At 39.3% G+C, this 14,135-nt stretch overlaps 1 protein-coding gene across 1 annotated transcript in view; it reads left to right on the top strand.

The window, feature by feature from the left end:
* Positions 1-14,135, top strand: part of dlgap2a (discs, large (Drosophila) homolog-associated protein 2a) — a 421,050-nt gene that overhangs the window by 181,339 nt on the left and 225,576 nt on the right.

Here is a 14,135-nt window from a genome sequence, read left to right on the forward strand (position 1 = left end):
TATGTTTGGTTTCAGCTCCCCCAGACTCCTCCTGTTGTGCACTGTCACGTAATACTGTACCATGTTGCTTGTAGTCTCTGTGGGTGGATGAGCTTCACTGACTGTGTCCGACACAGCCGAGCTCAGCACTGGCAGTTCTGAATGAGAGTGGAGCTCCATACAGCTTAACAAAAGAAGGCATTGGATTATTATTTTTTTAAATCGAGGAACTAAACAGACCTGTGTAAACATGTTACATAACTCCTTACTGTGAATAAGGAATGGAACAGCATATGCGCTATACCCGCATGGTTGTGATTAATCAGAAAGTGAGACTTGCACTTCTCTGAATAAGTGAATATGACTGAAATTAGATCAAGCTTCTTTTGTTGTTTGCAAGAATAGACATAGTAAAGTGCCTGTTTGCGTTAAAACAAAACTCATCATCACTGCCAATTCTATGTTGTTTGGGATTCAGCGCTGCAAGTATGGATGTCCCAGCTCTTTTAGATCCCCTCGATCGAGCAGAACATAAAGATTGGAAGTTGAAAAGGATGCCTGCTTCAGCACTGCTGCTGAAACCACAGCAGATACACAGCACTCAGCACCCACTGTGAGTGACAAAAAGTGCTGGCTGCCAGCGCTCACATAGTCAGACATCATAATCACAGAGGTGCTAAAAATAGGGGAATATATTCATGGCAATACTTTGGAAGCTCAATAGAGTTATTGCTAGTCACCCTCGGGGCTAGAAGTTTAACAGGAATTTTGTCGATGTCGTACTCGCACCTTGCTGGCTAAAAAGAAAAGCCTTATTTTTTAGAGATGTGGTCTGCAGGAATTTGTCAATGACACACAGCAGTCCTTTTCACTGTTCAAGGTTCTAAAACTAAGAGCACGCTCACCAAGAGATCAAAGATGGAAACTGCTGCTCCTGCCATAGTAATATGCATGCTTTATTTTGGGTATTAGTAAAGTGTCCCATGGCTGTGTTCTTTCATTATGCAGATGGAAAGAAGTGCCATAGTGCATTGGCAGTGGCACCAAGCAGCCTGGAGCAAATGTAATTACTTATAATCAATAACAAGAGTATGTGTGGAATTGTGTGTTTTAATTGGTTGGATGGGCCTGTGCAAATATGAGCAATGTTGCTAGTGTATACTTGTGGGTGTGGGTGGACAGGTGCCAGATGGCAGGTGAGAAATACATGTCACCTCTGTGAGTCCTTATGTGACTGAAAAATAAATTACTTGTCACTTACCAGCCTCAGCAGGGGGGCCTCACCTTTTTTTCTCATCCACACACCTCTTTACACCAGAAGACTCATCAGTCTACCATAGAAAGTGTGATGATTCATATGAAAGAGAAATCACTACTCAACCTTCCAGGCAATTTATTTAAAAGATGAGAGCCAAATTAAAAACAATCGCTAGCGTACAAAGAAGAAAGGACACAAAAATAAAATAAAATATTGGAGTGTGGCGCTATTTCCCACCTCGGAGCACTTTTGAAACTGTAGGTAGCGTTTCTCAGGATGTTTCCAATGCTGCTTTAAAATTGCTTTCACTCGCAAGCACTCACAAACACACACAAGTCCACATGCACCGACTGACTCAGAGTTGTCAATGGGAAGCATGTGTGGTCTTTGCCTACTTGGCACTGACATGATAACGCTCTCATAATCTGCTTGAAGATGCATAGAAACGCTGCATTTGTGCGTGTGGTGATGTCATTTTGGCCTACACAGGGAAGGGGTGAATGTAGTCCAGTGGGAGTAAAAGTAAGTGTTGAAACATTCAGCAGCCTCTTTTCTTATTCATCTGCTCACTGTGAAAAATGTTTGTGTTCATTCCACGTCCCTCTCTCTCTCCCTGAAATACTCCATCTCACTTTATCTTATCTATTTGTGCACCTTATGCATCCATTCACCTTCTCTACCTCTCTCTCCCTCCATTTTTCCATTCCCTCTCTTTTTTTATGCCTCCATTCATTCTATGAGTAATGCTTCCGTGCATCTGTAATAGTTTGGCTTCAGTCGAGAGATGCAGGGGGAATGGAAGGGATGGATGGGACCCAGTTTTATCAATCTAATAATGCATGAGAGCCAAGTGTGTGTAATGTATATACAGTATGTGAGTCATTGTGGGGAAAATGTGTGTTAGTGTATACCTGTGCTCCAACACTGCTCAGTTAATCACCTTTGTGCTTTGGTGGGCAGCTATTTCAAGGCAGTGGGGTGCAGTTGCATTCCCTGAGTCAGATGTGGCTCATTACAGGGCCCAGAAGCAAGCTTGTATTTGTAACCCTCATCATTATGATGACTACTAAATGTTCATGCGAGCAGCAGTTGTCCTTTCAAAGTTACCACAGTAATGACGGCCTGTGTCCATTGTCAGCTGTATGCCTTTGAAACTTTCAGATTGGAGACAAAGCTTAAACACCTCATTATCTAAAAATGAATTATATTATTTTCAAATGTGAAATTTGATACTAACTCAAGTGTAAGACCCCGTTCAAATCAAAGTATGCTTGAGGTCTTCCTTGTAGAGTATCATTTCTAATACCACTGCCTTTGGCATAAGGCCCAGCACTTTTACAACCAAGTCTTTACCAGACCCTTTAAACTGTGCACTGAACTTGAATATATCAGCTTAATAAAAAAGCCCTCTTTAGTGAAGGACGTTAGGGCAGCAGAATTTTTGATTAGGACAGGTCTAACAGATTTGATTAAGCTCCAGAAACTTACTTAGTGCTTTAATAGTGCTAATGTGGTACAGCTGTTAAAGATAACACAGCTCACATACTGTAGGTGGGTTTTAATAATAGAGAGGTAACCATATACCTTGTACCTGAAACACCTCTTACTTTTGTAATATTTGTATGGCCCCATTCCTCCAGATGTTCTCACATTGCCCAATTATTGTTTCTTTTTTATTTGCTCTGACCTCCATCTGACCCTGCAAACACCCCCCTGCATTTTCAGGATGCACCACTTGCCTCCTTGCATGAGCATCTGGATGGGATCTTGGCGCCTCATTTTCCCTTTCATCTATGCCTACTCGTGTCTCTGGTGGTGCTTGTTCTAAATAAGCTAACCAAAGACAGCAGTTAAAGTGTGCTTCATCCCTGTGTCTCACACAAGTCTTAATCTATTTGAAAATGAGGGTATATACAAGTTCCCAGGCAATGTAGCAGGGACATGGTAAAACAAGCAGCAGGCTATAGTGTTGAGAAAGAAAGCCAGTGTGGACGTGCAAAAAGTTCTGCAAAATAAAGTTGTGTGGCACGTGGCGCTCTACTGCAGTTCCTCAAGTGCAAAAGCCAAGAAGGATCCAAGAATTTAAAATGCCCATTTTTACAGCAGAATAAAGCATGTTTACATCTGACTTCCACCAGATCCTTGTCCGTTCCGTCTCAAATCTGCTGCTATACAGCTCCGTGCTCTCTCTCATACATCAACACCCAGCAGCTTGGTTTTCAGAACGGAGCACAGAGCATGACTGCCGGACAGCTGGAGTCATATGAGGATTTCCCGCGGTAATTACTGAATCACCGATTATCTGACTCCTCTCCTCATCCATGTTGTCTTTATTGACCCCTACAAACCTGTTGACTCCAGGCCTGGCTCTGCTCATTATGGTGTTTTGTTGTTGTAGTTAAGTGAAAAACGATCCTTGCGATCACACAGATTGTTTTATTCTGAAAATTAACTTGATGTCTTAATTTTGTTTTGGTACCTACCTTCCTGTCTAGATCTTCTTTTTTGAGATTCATGCATCGTGCACCAACGTCCAGCAAAAATAGAAGTTTTGCATATCTGATCCGGAGGGCTCCGACCTGCCAGATCAGAGATGCAGCTGGAACGCAATGGAGCCGATCAAGAGGGTGATAACACATTGACTGGAATATAAACCTATCAGATCCGTTGCCGTAACAGATCGGAGACGGACCAGACAGGATTCTGGTGGAAATTGGCCATTACAGACTGGTTCACGAAAAAGAGTGGTCTTTTTACTCACTCCCATTTCTTTATTCATAACATCTGTATGGGGAGTGATTTTTTTTATTACACATCTGTATTGGTTATATCAAGGCTAAGAGTTATGTGTAGCCTCATTAGGCACATTTAGGGGCGTGGTTGATTTGACTGACAGGTTGGCGCATTTTAGCTGTGGCCACATCTCCACCTCTTTGCCGGTGTGTAGTAGCCTGGCGTCATGAGACCTTGGTAAATTCATTCCCTTTTTCCAGGGGGCATTAGCAATGGCCGTTTGCGCAAAAATGCCTCTGGAAACGATTGAGCAACCAATCAGAGCAACACAAGCTTCTGACATAGGCTTATGGCTCTGGCAATGCTAGGCTAAACTTCTAGCTTAGCTATAAGCTAGCTTGAGTCAGCATTTTCAATATGGTGATCGTAATCTTCATACTTACAACTCTTTAGAAACCACTTGGGCCACAACACTGAGACTACAACTTTGTTTTAGTAAAGTGGTATCTCTTATATTGACATTTCCTCTGAGCTGACATACTAAATTTTTATATTACTGTGTCAGTAATGGTTGGAGTTTTGTGAAGCAGAACTTGTTAATATAGGCATAAAAACATTAGCTGTCACAATGAATAGTATGATGCTGTACAAACAAGTCCTTCACTATGTACAGACTATTTATGCATATTTCTGATGGCACTTTTTAACTTGTTTTTATTTCTATCTTGTTTTTATGGACCATTGGTTGATTTTATTTCTATCTTGTTTTTATTGACTTTGGTCTTATTGACTGCTCATTTTGTGTCATAATTGAGGGTTAACTTGTATTACTGAGCACTTTGTCACTTTGTTTGTCATGTCTTTCCCTGTGCTGTTTGTTGGTTGATGTAAAAAGGAGGCTTACTCACTGCAAACTAAATCTAAATAAAGTAACCTTGAACCATTTAACTATTGTAAAAAAAAAATACAGCTGAAGGAAAGGGCCGCATTTCAGCCAAAGACTCTCGTTAGGGTTTCCACAGGCCCATTTGTCAGTGATCAAATGATTGATCAGAATTGGCTTAGAAATACATTAAAATGCTAAATCTGATCATCAAAAAAATAAAAAGCATGAGATGAAAAAAAAATTGTCGCTGAAGGAGTCATTTTTATGTCAACCATACACATGATACAGATCATGACCTTATCATAACCTACCTCATAAACCAGATCATGAAAGCTCTGAAGGATTTTCTTGTTGTTGAAAGTGCTTAGTGACCTAAGCACTCAATCCCCTTGAATGTCAGTATATTAACTTCATCAGAAACAGGAGACCTTATATTCTTATTTGTGATTCTTTGTGTTTTGCAAGATTCACATTCTTAGTTCCCTCTTTGTATTGCCTACATGACAAAACAGTATGTCTCCTGTCGGGGAGATTTCTAAGTGCAGGGACATTTGAAGAATTGTGAACTTGGCTGTTCCCCTTATTTGGATTTTTCCATCTGGGTCAGGGTGTAACAATCGCTCTGATTTAATCATGTCATTGAAATTCATACTGACAGAACACAGATAATCATCACGGGGAAGAGAAATGAGACAATTTGTTGATTCCACGCACATGTCTCTCTTTACAAGCTTGTCCCTCAGATTACTTGACATTTTGGATTGCAGATTAAGGGTTGATAAATTCACAACAAACATGTGTGTCTGTAGATGGAACATGCTAAAGTTTCATAACAAAGTAAGAGGTGAAAAAGAGGTAGTTAGAATACAGAATGATTTTGTAGTGAGAAGGCTGTCTGTCTTTTTCACTGACCGTAGCTGGGCATGCATGTAGAAGTCCTTTGTGTTACTCTGTGACTAACACTGTCACAGAAGTGTCAGTTGACATTAATGGTAACTTTTGTGGTATTTTCCTTTTGTATTGCGTCATACTGTTCAATGTTTATGTCCATTTCTGTGTGTCATATCTCTTTTAGCATTAGCAGGGGTGAGATGTCACAGTGCAGCCCTTATCCTCTCAATCTGCACACCACTGCATGTGCTGCTTTGCTGGGGTTAGAGGGGAGCAGACCGCGCTTCAGGCGAACAGGAAGACATTTAAAATCTACTGGAGTCACTCCACTTCCCTTCTGTCCTCTGAGATGACCATTAGCTCCTGAAGAATTACACTCCAGAGCTCAGGAGCAGGCACCAAGATGCCCTATTATACACTGCCACCTGTGATAATTGCCTGTACCCAGCAGTAGTACTGTGAGGAGACAGGTTGTGAGTCAGTTTGCGCTTTTAGGTAGTTGCTTTGTGAGAATCCTGACACATCACTTGGGCAAGAGTGGTTCCTGTTGACTGCTCTGTACTCTGGTGAAACAAGCCTGTGTTGCTCCAAGCCTGACTTGTATGGAGGCATTTACGAAAGTGGAGTTCATCTTGGTTAACAGGGTTCGCGTGCATCTTCACTCTGCCAAGAGCTGGGACAAAATTTGGAAGTTTAAAAACAAGAGAAACAAACTTTACTTAAAGGAGCATCAAGTTTGTGCACAAGCTAAATCACAGAGGCTATTTCTGATCCTCACTCTCCAGTCTCCTGACGCAGACTCCATCAAACAGTAGATAAAAACAATCTCCCAGACAAATGGACTTTCAGGGAGGAAAGGTAATCACTACTTTATATCTGGGGTCATTTTTAGAGAGCTGATATCAGAGAAAAAAGTTTCTTTGTGGCCTCAAATGGTGTGTGACTCACCTGAGTCGGCCCATTTCATTGTCTATCTCAGTTAATGCATATGCATTTGGTTGTTACTTCTATTTTGCCGCTTCTACTTCAATCGTCTCTCTTTGGTGCTCTTAGACTGTAAAGTAAATCAGTCTCTGTAAAAAAAAAAAAAAAAAAAAATAGAAAGTCAGGTAGAACTGCTCTGTTGGTCTAAAGCACACAAAGAAACTTTTAGAACAAGTAAATCTTAAAAAATGACCAAAAATGTTGCAGATATGAATTTACAAGTGACACTCACTACATTAGCCTTTTAGCAGCTAAGGTTGATGATAGTGCATACACTTCACCACCCTGTAATGAACATCAACTTTGCCAGTATGCTGAAATGATGTTGATCGCTAATGTTATACTTATCCTAAAATCTATCATAATTTATGACTTAAAAATCTGGACTATTAGATAAATTATGTTAACAAGGGTGTTACACCCCTGCACAGCATGCTGTAAGGGGAGAAATGGGAAGGAAAGAAACACACTTTATTGCTGGCTTTCATTCCACAGTGTAATGAATCAATGGAAAAATAAACATACATCCGAACATACAGCTTTTTACCTCTGCTGAAATACATGACACCAGTACTCGCTTGCTGAACAATACAAAATAAACACTGACAAACTCTCCCGCAGGCAGTGCTGTATGTCTCTCACACCACACTCTGACTGTACGATTTAAGCTAGTAACTACTCTGGTAAAACCATTAGCATCTGCAGGCACTTCTATACTACAAACATTGAATAAGCTTGCTCATCTGAACTATTTAACTACAATACATTTTAATTAAGATAACACGTGTAGAGTTTTATATATTTTTGTGCACTATTCTTACCTGTAAGGGGAGAACTAGGAAGGGAAAAAACACGTTGTTTCTGGCTTTCTTTCCACAATGTAACCATGGACTGTATAAATAATTGACGCATTGTCCGTGATGTCACCCATCTCTTTTTGAAGCGCAGTTTTAAAGCCAATCGTTGGCGGGAGCCATATTGGAAATGCTGAACCCAACGAGCTAGTGTGAGGTAAATAGGAGGGCTTTGAGCCTCCTAGCCAAAAGCTAGTGTTCCATCCTGTCAATAAAGTCAGCTGTGCCTTTGTAATTGCCGGTTTATGAAAAAAAATCACCCCCAATGTGTGCTAATAGAGAAATTAGCGACTCAGACCCCAAACCTTTTTTTTTTGTACCAGGCTGTAAACATGTTTAGTTCTGCTGTAAAGACTGTCTTTTTGAGTTAGTGTTTATATAGTTTCCGGTACTTCCAGAGCCAGCATCAAATAGACACTCGAAGAACTGCAGTTTTTAACACTTCTGCATTGACTGCAGTTCTCGCGGCCGGAGGTTGCCACTTGAGTGTAACGAGTCGCCGCAAGCAACATGCTCCTCCTCCTGGCTAAAACCGGAAGTGTCCAATTATAAACAAAGTTCGACCAAACCAAATGTTTACCCATATAAACTTTCATTTTCATAGTTGAATTAATTAAAATTTTAACATTTAGCTTTTTTTAAAGATGTATTTATGCTTTTAACACATACTGTTATTCTATATCAAAGATTTTTATACATTTTATATATTATTTTAAATATTTTTAACCCAGTGATCACTTTTATATCCATTACAAGGGCAACTGCTTTTTTACAATCTGCTTTATGACCAGAATACTATGCTTTACTGCACTTCTATCTCATGCATATCCAGACTAGGTATGTGCCATGAGCTTTAACAGGTCTATAACCTAGAGAGTTAGTGAGAACATCTCATTCGGGGGTGCTTAATTATGTCTCCACTGAATCCCTTTTCATGCAGCCTCAAGCTACAATAAAATGGCAACCAGTCTTATTGGAAGACTGTAGTAGTAAAGTGGAACAATATTGCCAAATGGAGCCTTTAATAACTAATTGACACAATGGCGTTTGAGAAACCATTAACAAGACTGCAGTTGGGGGACAGCTTTGGTGAGGCTGAAGAATCTGCAGATAAAAGACTGGTTGACTTTAACTGATTATGTTTTGGTTCAATCAAGACGACTTCTTTCATGTATGGTTTCTATTTGTAAAAAACAAAACAGGCTAGCTATTAAATTAGTTTGAATTAATCCAGCTTTTCAAGTCAACAAACAATGCAAGAAAGAAATCCGCACAAATACAGGAAATATCAAGGCTGATTCTTGTGTCTTGCATTTCCAGTTGTCCCAGTTACCCATGAGATTGTCCTGGTTTGTCTTGTAAATCTGCCTCTTTCAAAAAAACATACTGCCACAAATCCTCACTCTAGTGCTCATCCCAAGATAAGCTTGAAAAGACAAACAAATGGATGCCTAGTATATTTCCTCATGTGAAATTAGACACCCAGACTGCAGACTCCAATCCTTTTAAAGCGTAACTAGAGGAAAGTGACAACTCTGTGTGTGAAAAACCGAAGAATGTCCCTGACAGTGCCTTTTCCACACTCCCACAGTACAAGTGTCTGCCAGCCAGCTAGCCAGCATGTATTATGAGTGTACATCATGCAGCTGTTGGAGTCATTACAAACCAATCACTGTATCTCTCATCTCTGCAGAGAGCTCTATTTTTATCTGCTGTACAACATGCTTCATCACTTGTTTACTGAGCAGCATTTTGTTACATGTCATGGAAAAGAAGGCATACATAGAGAGAAGGGACGTATACAGAATACAGTTGCTATGATGAGGCTCAGAGATGTGTTTTTCTCTATCAAATTATTATCACATGAAGTGAACGCATTGATAAATCATATTTATTTGTTGAGTTCATTCATATCTTCAGCATAGCTCTCTCACTTTTGTGGAATGGGTAGTCACACGGATTAAGACTTATCTTATCTTAAACCCATGAGAAGAATTCAAAATCACTAAATACAGATATGACATTTAGTTTTGCCTGGAAGTGACATATGCCTCAAGCAGTGTACAGACTCAGCCATTCTGTGTCATCAAGTTGAACAATGGCTCAAATCTCCAGTGATGTAGAAACCATTGGGTGTGCCTCATTTAAGAAGATGTACTCTGTATGACATGAAAAGGAACCCAAGCCCATTGGTTCAAACAGATTTGTTCTTATCAAGCAACCTCTGTCCCCGAGAAGTGAAGCCAATGCGGAAGTGTTAAAATCTGCGGTTCTTCAAGTGTCCGCTTGAGACTGGAAGCACCGGAAACCACATACACACCAATTTAAAAGAAACAATCTTTACAGCAAATAAACATGTTTACAGCCTGGTAAAACAATGAATTTAGTCTGAATAGCTCATTGTTCCATCAGCACAGACTATACAGGGGTGGATTTTTCATAATGTGGCAGTTTTGAAGATATTAAGTTTACAAGTTTTCCATTATGAGAGGCACAGCTGACTTGATTGACAGGTGGGAACACTGTAGCTGTTTGCAGGAAGCTCAAAGCCGGCCTCTTTACCTCACACTTCCTCGACAGCAGTTAGGTTGAGTTCAGCATTTCAAATATAGCTACCACTGACGATTGGCTTCAAAACGGCGCTTCACGAATACTACGTCCATTCATTATTCAGTCTATGGTTTTTATGTGGCCTCTAGGTGGGAAATGCCCAAAGTTTGGTCCAAACCTAATTTGAAAGTGGTCAAGACTTGTCCAACCACTGATACTGCAAAATTGCTGGAATTTAAACTGAGGGTTTCATGCAGGACTGGACACTCAGCCCTGATAATAGAAACCAAACAGTCAGGCACCAGGAAACAATATTTAGATTAAAAAAGTGAGTTTTATTTTGCCTCAAAATTCAATAGAAACTTTACAAATGAAGAATTCATAACAAGATATGTGAAAGAGGTCAACTGGATGTGACTGCACTTGGCATGACAAAACAAACATTGTGTAAACCGAACAAACAAGACCTCACACAGACAGTAGAGATTGGGGTATGATACTGAGTTTCATAGCTTGTATTACTTGAGTTAACCGCATGGCTCCAATGCTATGAGATAAGATAAGATAAGAAAGTCCTTTACTCGTCCCACAACGGGGAAATTCAAGTGTCACAGTAGCAAAGTAGACAGTGCAAAAAAAATATATAAAGCAAACAAGAGCCTATAAAGTAACAATTATTAAAAAGTTATTAGCAATTAAAATTAAGCATATCTACAATTATTATTGGTTATATAGTCTGACCACTATTGGTAGTAGCTTGTTTTTTGTTGTTGTTTTTAAGATATATTTTAGGGCATTTTTGACTTGGCACGTGGCTTGGCTTCTTTTGAAAATGAAATGTCACGTGATCAGTGTTTGGCACGTTACCAAAAAATAGAAATAATTGCAATTACAAGTTTCCACTCTCAAAAAGTAACTGGATTACTAACTGAGTTCCTGTATTATGAAGGTAACAGTTACAGAAGGGAGGAGAATAACCAATAAATAAAGCATTGCATGTTATGGAAACAACAAGATAATAATGTTCAGCTAATTTAGATAATGTAAGTCTTTAACATACACTTTACTGCTTTGCATAGTGGCAATAAACTGTGGTATAAGTATCAATCATTAGCTAAAAGACAACAATTCAGTAATGTTCTGCATCTCCCAAAAATATGAAACATTAGAGCTTTGTGACAATGTATGGTTCTTTTTTTTCAACATCCTTTCACAAGCGTAAATACTGCAAACAGTAGGCTACTTCTAACAAAAGCAGGTGATGCAGATAGCTTTATTTAATAAAACACAGCCTTCATGCACTTTTTCTCAGATATTAGACCACGACTATGAATATTTGAAAGTGTGGTGCTCAACACAAAAGTAAGAGGGCTGCCATGAGTTTTACGAGCCACCAGATGTCACTGTGTTTCTGAGTCACATGCGACAAAGCATTGGATCCTTTCAGCACAAACTGAAAGACAGCTCCACAGGGTTCATAAGACTTCATCTACTCCCAACTAACACACACAAAAGGGTATTTATATCATACCAAACCAAAGTAAACACAAAGGGTTACGAAAATGGACAATAAGTGCAACTAAATACAAACCAAAATCACCCCTATAACATTGGAGCACTTGGTCACTTCCAATGAGCTTCATCCAGTATAAATGGTCTGAAGCCCTTGGCCACACCTTTTGCTCAAACCAGGAAGTGCCACTCCCAAACAGCCAGGTAACTCAAAATAAAAAATGGAGTCATACTGAAGAAATGCATGTTAAATCTTATAAAGTCAAATGTGTCCACTAAATGTTGACAATATAAGATACAATGAGAAAACACTATCAAATATATATAAATGTGCAAATGGTGGACGGTGGGAAATGTGTTTCTTCTACTAATTGGTGAAGTTGTGAATGAAACTTGATGTCACATGGAGTGGAAGAAGGCTTTAATAAGTGTTTTTTACAAGTTTGCTGTGTTGTAACTCCAACTTGGATTACATTGAGGCCAAATGTTACAAGCAAATTAAAAAGATGGGAGGTACAGCATGAATATTTCATTTCAGTGAGTATAAGAAGTCAAATATAGTAGAGATGTTTTAATAATCCTCAGAGTACCCCTTTAACAGTATGATAAATGAATGCAATATCTTATGTTGGAGGAACACTAATGCCAACATCTAACTCTGCACTGTTGTTTGTTATCATCACATGATGATTACCCAAACTAATTTGTTTTTTGGCGGAGAACAAGAAATGTTGATACCAGATTGGTGCAATTATAGATATACTCATCAACCTGATGGTGCATTTCAGGCTGCATCATAGGGCCATGGAATAATCTGTAAAATCCACCAGAACGGTTGAAGTGTTTCATTTAGATGAAAAAGTCTTGACCTTAAGTGTTGCGTTTTTTATTCGCCTCTATTCAAACAGAGTTTGAAGGCTGGCAGGAACAAAGATGATTGAAGGAAAAACACACTTTATGAAGCATATTTATGATGGCAGGATTTCCTCTTTATATGCTGCAGGGAGATTAGAAAATGAGCCTGGATAATAAGAGCCTATGTGCTTGAGGCTCTACTCCTGTATGAATGATGTAGTGAGTTGATATCACATTGAATGTCCCTCAGAGACAATCCATAAGAGATCTTTTCTATTTTTCATTTCTGGTCTTCTCTGTCTTTTCAAGAGCCACCTTTATATACGCTTCTCTATTTCATTAAAGAAGGGACACTTATCTGATCAGTCTTGCTCAGTCTCAGAGAAGAGTGAAGCCCAGAGAGAGAGAGAGAGGCTGAGATAAGTGCAAAAGTAAAGGAATGTTAATACCCTGATGCAAAATAGAACAGATAGAAAGAAGAGGTCCACCTTTATTATGGAAGTCATTAAATGCAACAATAAGGCTGTCAGACAGACACAAGGACAACGAAGTATAGATAACACCTGAGCTGCCTACACATCTCCTTTATTTTGATTCTTTGGGCTTCTTCCTGGTAGAAATTATTCACATTTTTGAACATCAATAATGGCATCTCAAGTCACAACAAAGCTTTTCTTTCATTCAGTCTTAGAAAGAAATTGAAACAGGATACATTGTTTCCATCTTCACCTGTTGCTGGCTCATTTCAGATGGAAGCAGAACCAGCCAAGATACAACTTTGGATTGATCACATTTTAAAAGAACTCTACACTGGCTAGATTGTAAGCATGCATGATTGGTCAGTACGGCCACCTCATGCTTGTGAACAGTGCAATAATGGGCTGTTGTATTTGCTGTTACAACTTCCTGGCATAGTGGAGCTGCTGATGGAGCAATGAAAGCTTTTAAAATTGGCATGTTGATGTGACCAGAGACTGATGACAACCTTTTTTTTTTTCTTTTCACCAGCGACCTCTTAAGTCACACTCATGATGGAAAGGTTATCTGATAAATCAATATCATACTGCATCTTTTCAATTGACAGGATTACACGTCAGCACCAGAATTTCTAGTTGTTGTTGATATTGATATGATATTTTCATTTTTGTTGGCCTGAAAAGCTGCAATATGTTGTGTCTGTGCTGTGGTGCAGCCACTAGCTGGGACTCTAGCTCTGGTTAATGGCTGCTTCCATAATGCTACAAAGCTCCACTACCCTGTTGTAAACAAGCACTGATTACAGATAGCATCTTGTAGCGGAGCAATTTGGCATTATTTTGATCTAGAAAATGGAAATTAGGTTGTATGTAGACTGTGTCTGGTTAAACTTGTATTTAACCACTTAACTGAAGTAAGGTAAAGGTAAGGTACACATACTTTATTAATCCACATGGGGGAAATTCTAATTTTCACTCTTTTTTTAAGCATGCTATATGGGCTGTTTTCGAAGCAGCCTGCTACATACTACCTACTAATGTAGTACATACTGCATTTGAATTTAGTATGTAGTATGACTATTCTGTTCGATCTGTGTTGCAGTACGCTGGGCCAGACGTCACTGAGAAATAAACAACGGCCAGGCTAATTGCAAAAC

Source organism: Notolabrus celidotus, chromosome 22 (genome assembly GCF_009762535.1).
Source record: "Notolabrus celidotus isolate fNotCel1 chromosome 22, fNotCel1.pri, whole genome shotgun sequence".
Classification (NCBI taxonomy): domain Eukaryota; kingdom Metazoa; phylum Chordata; class Actinopteri; order Labriformes; family Labridae; genus Notolabrus; species Notolabrus celidotus.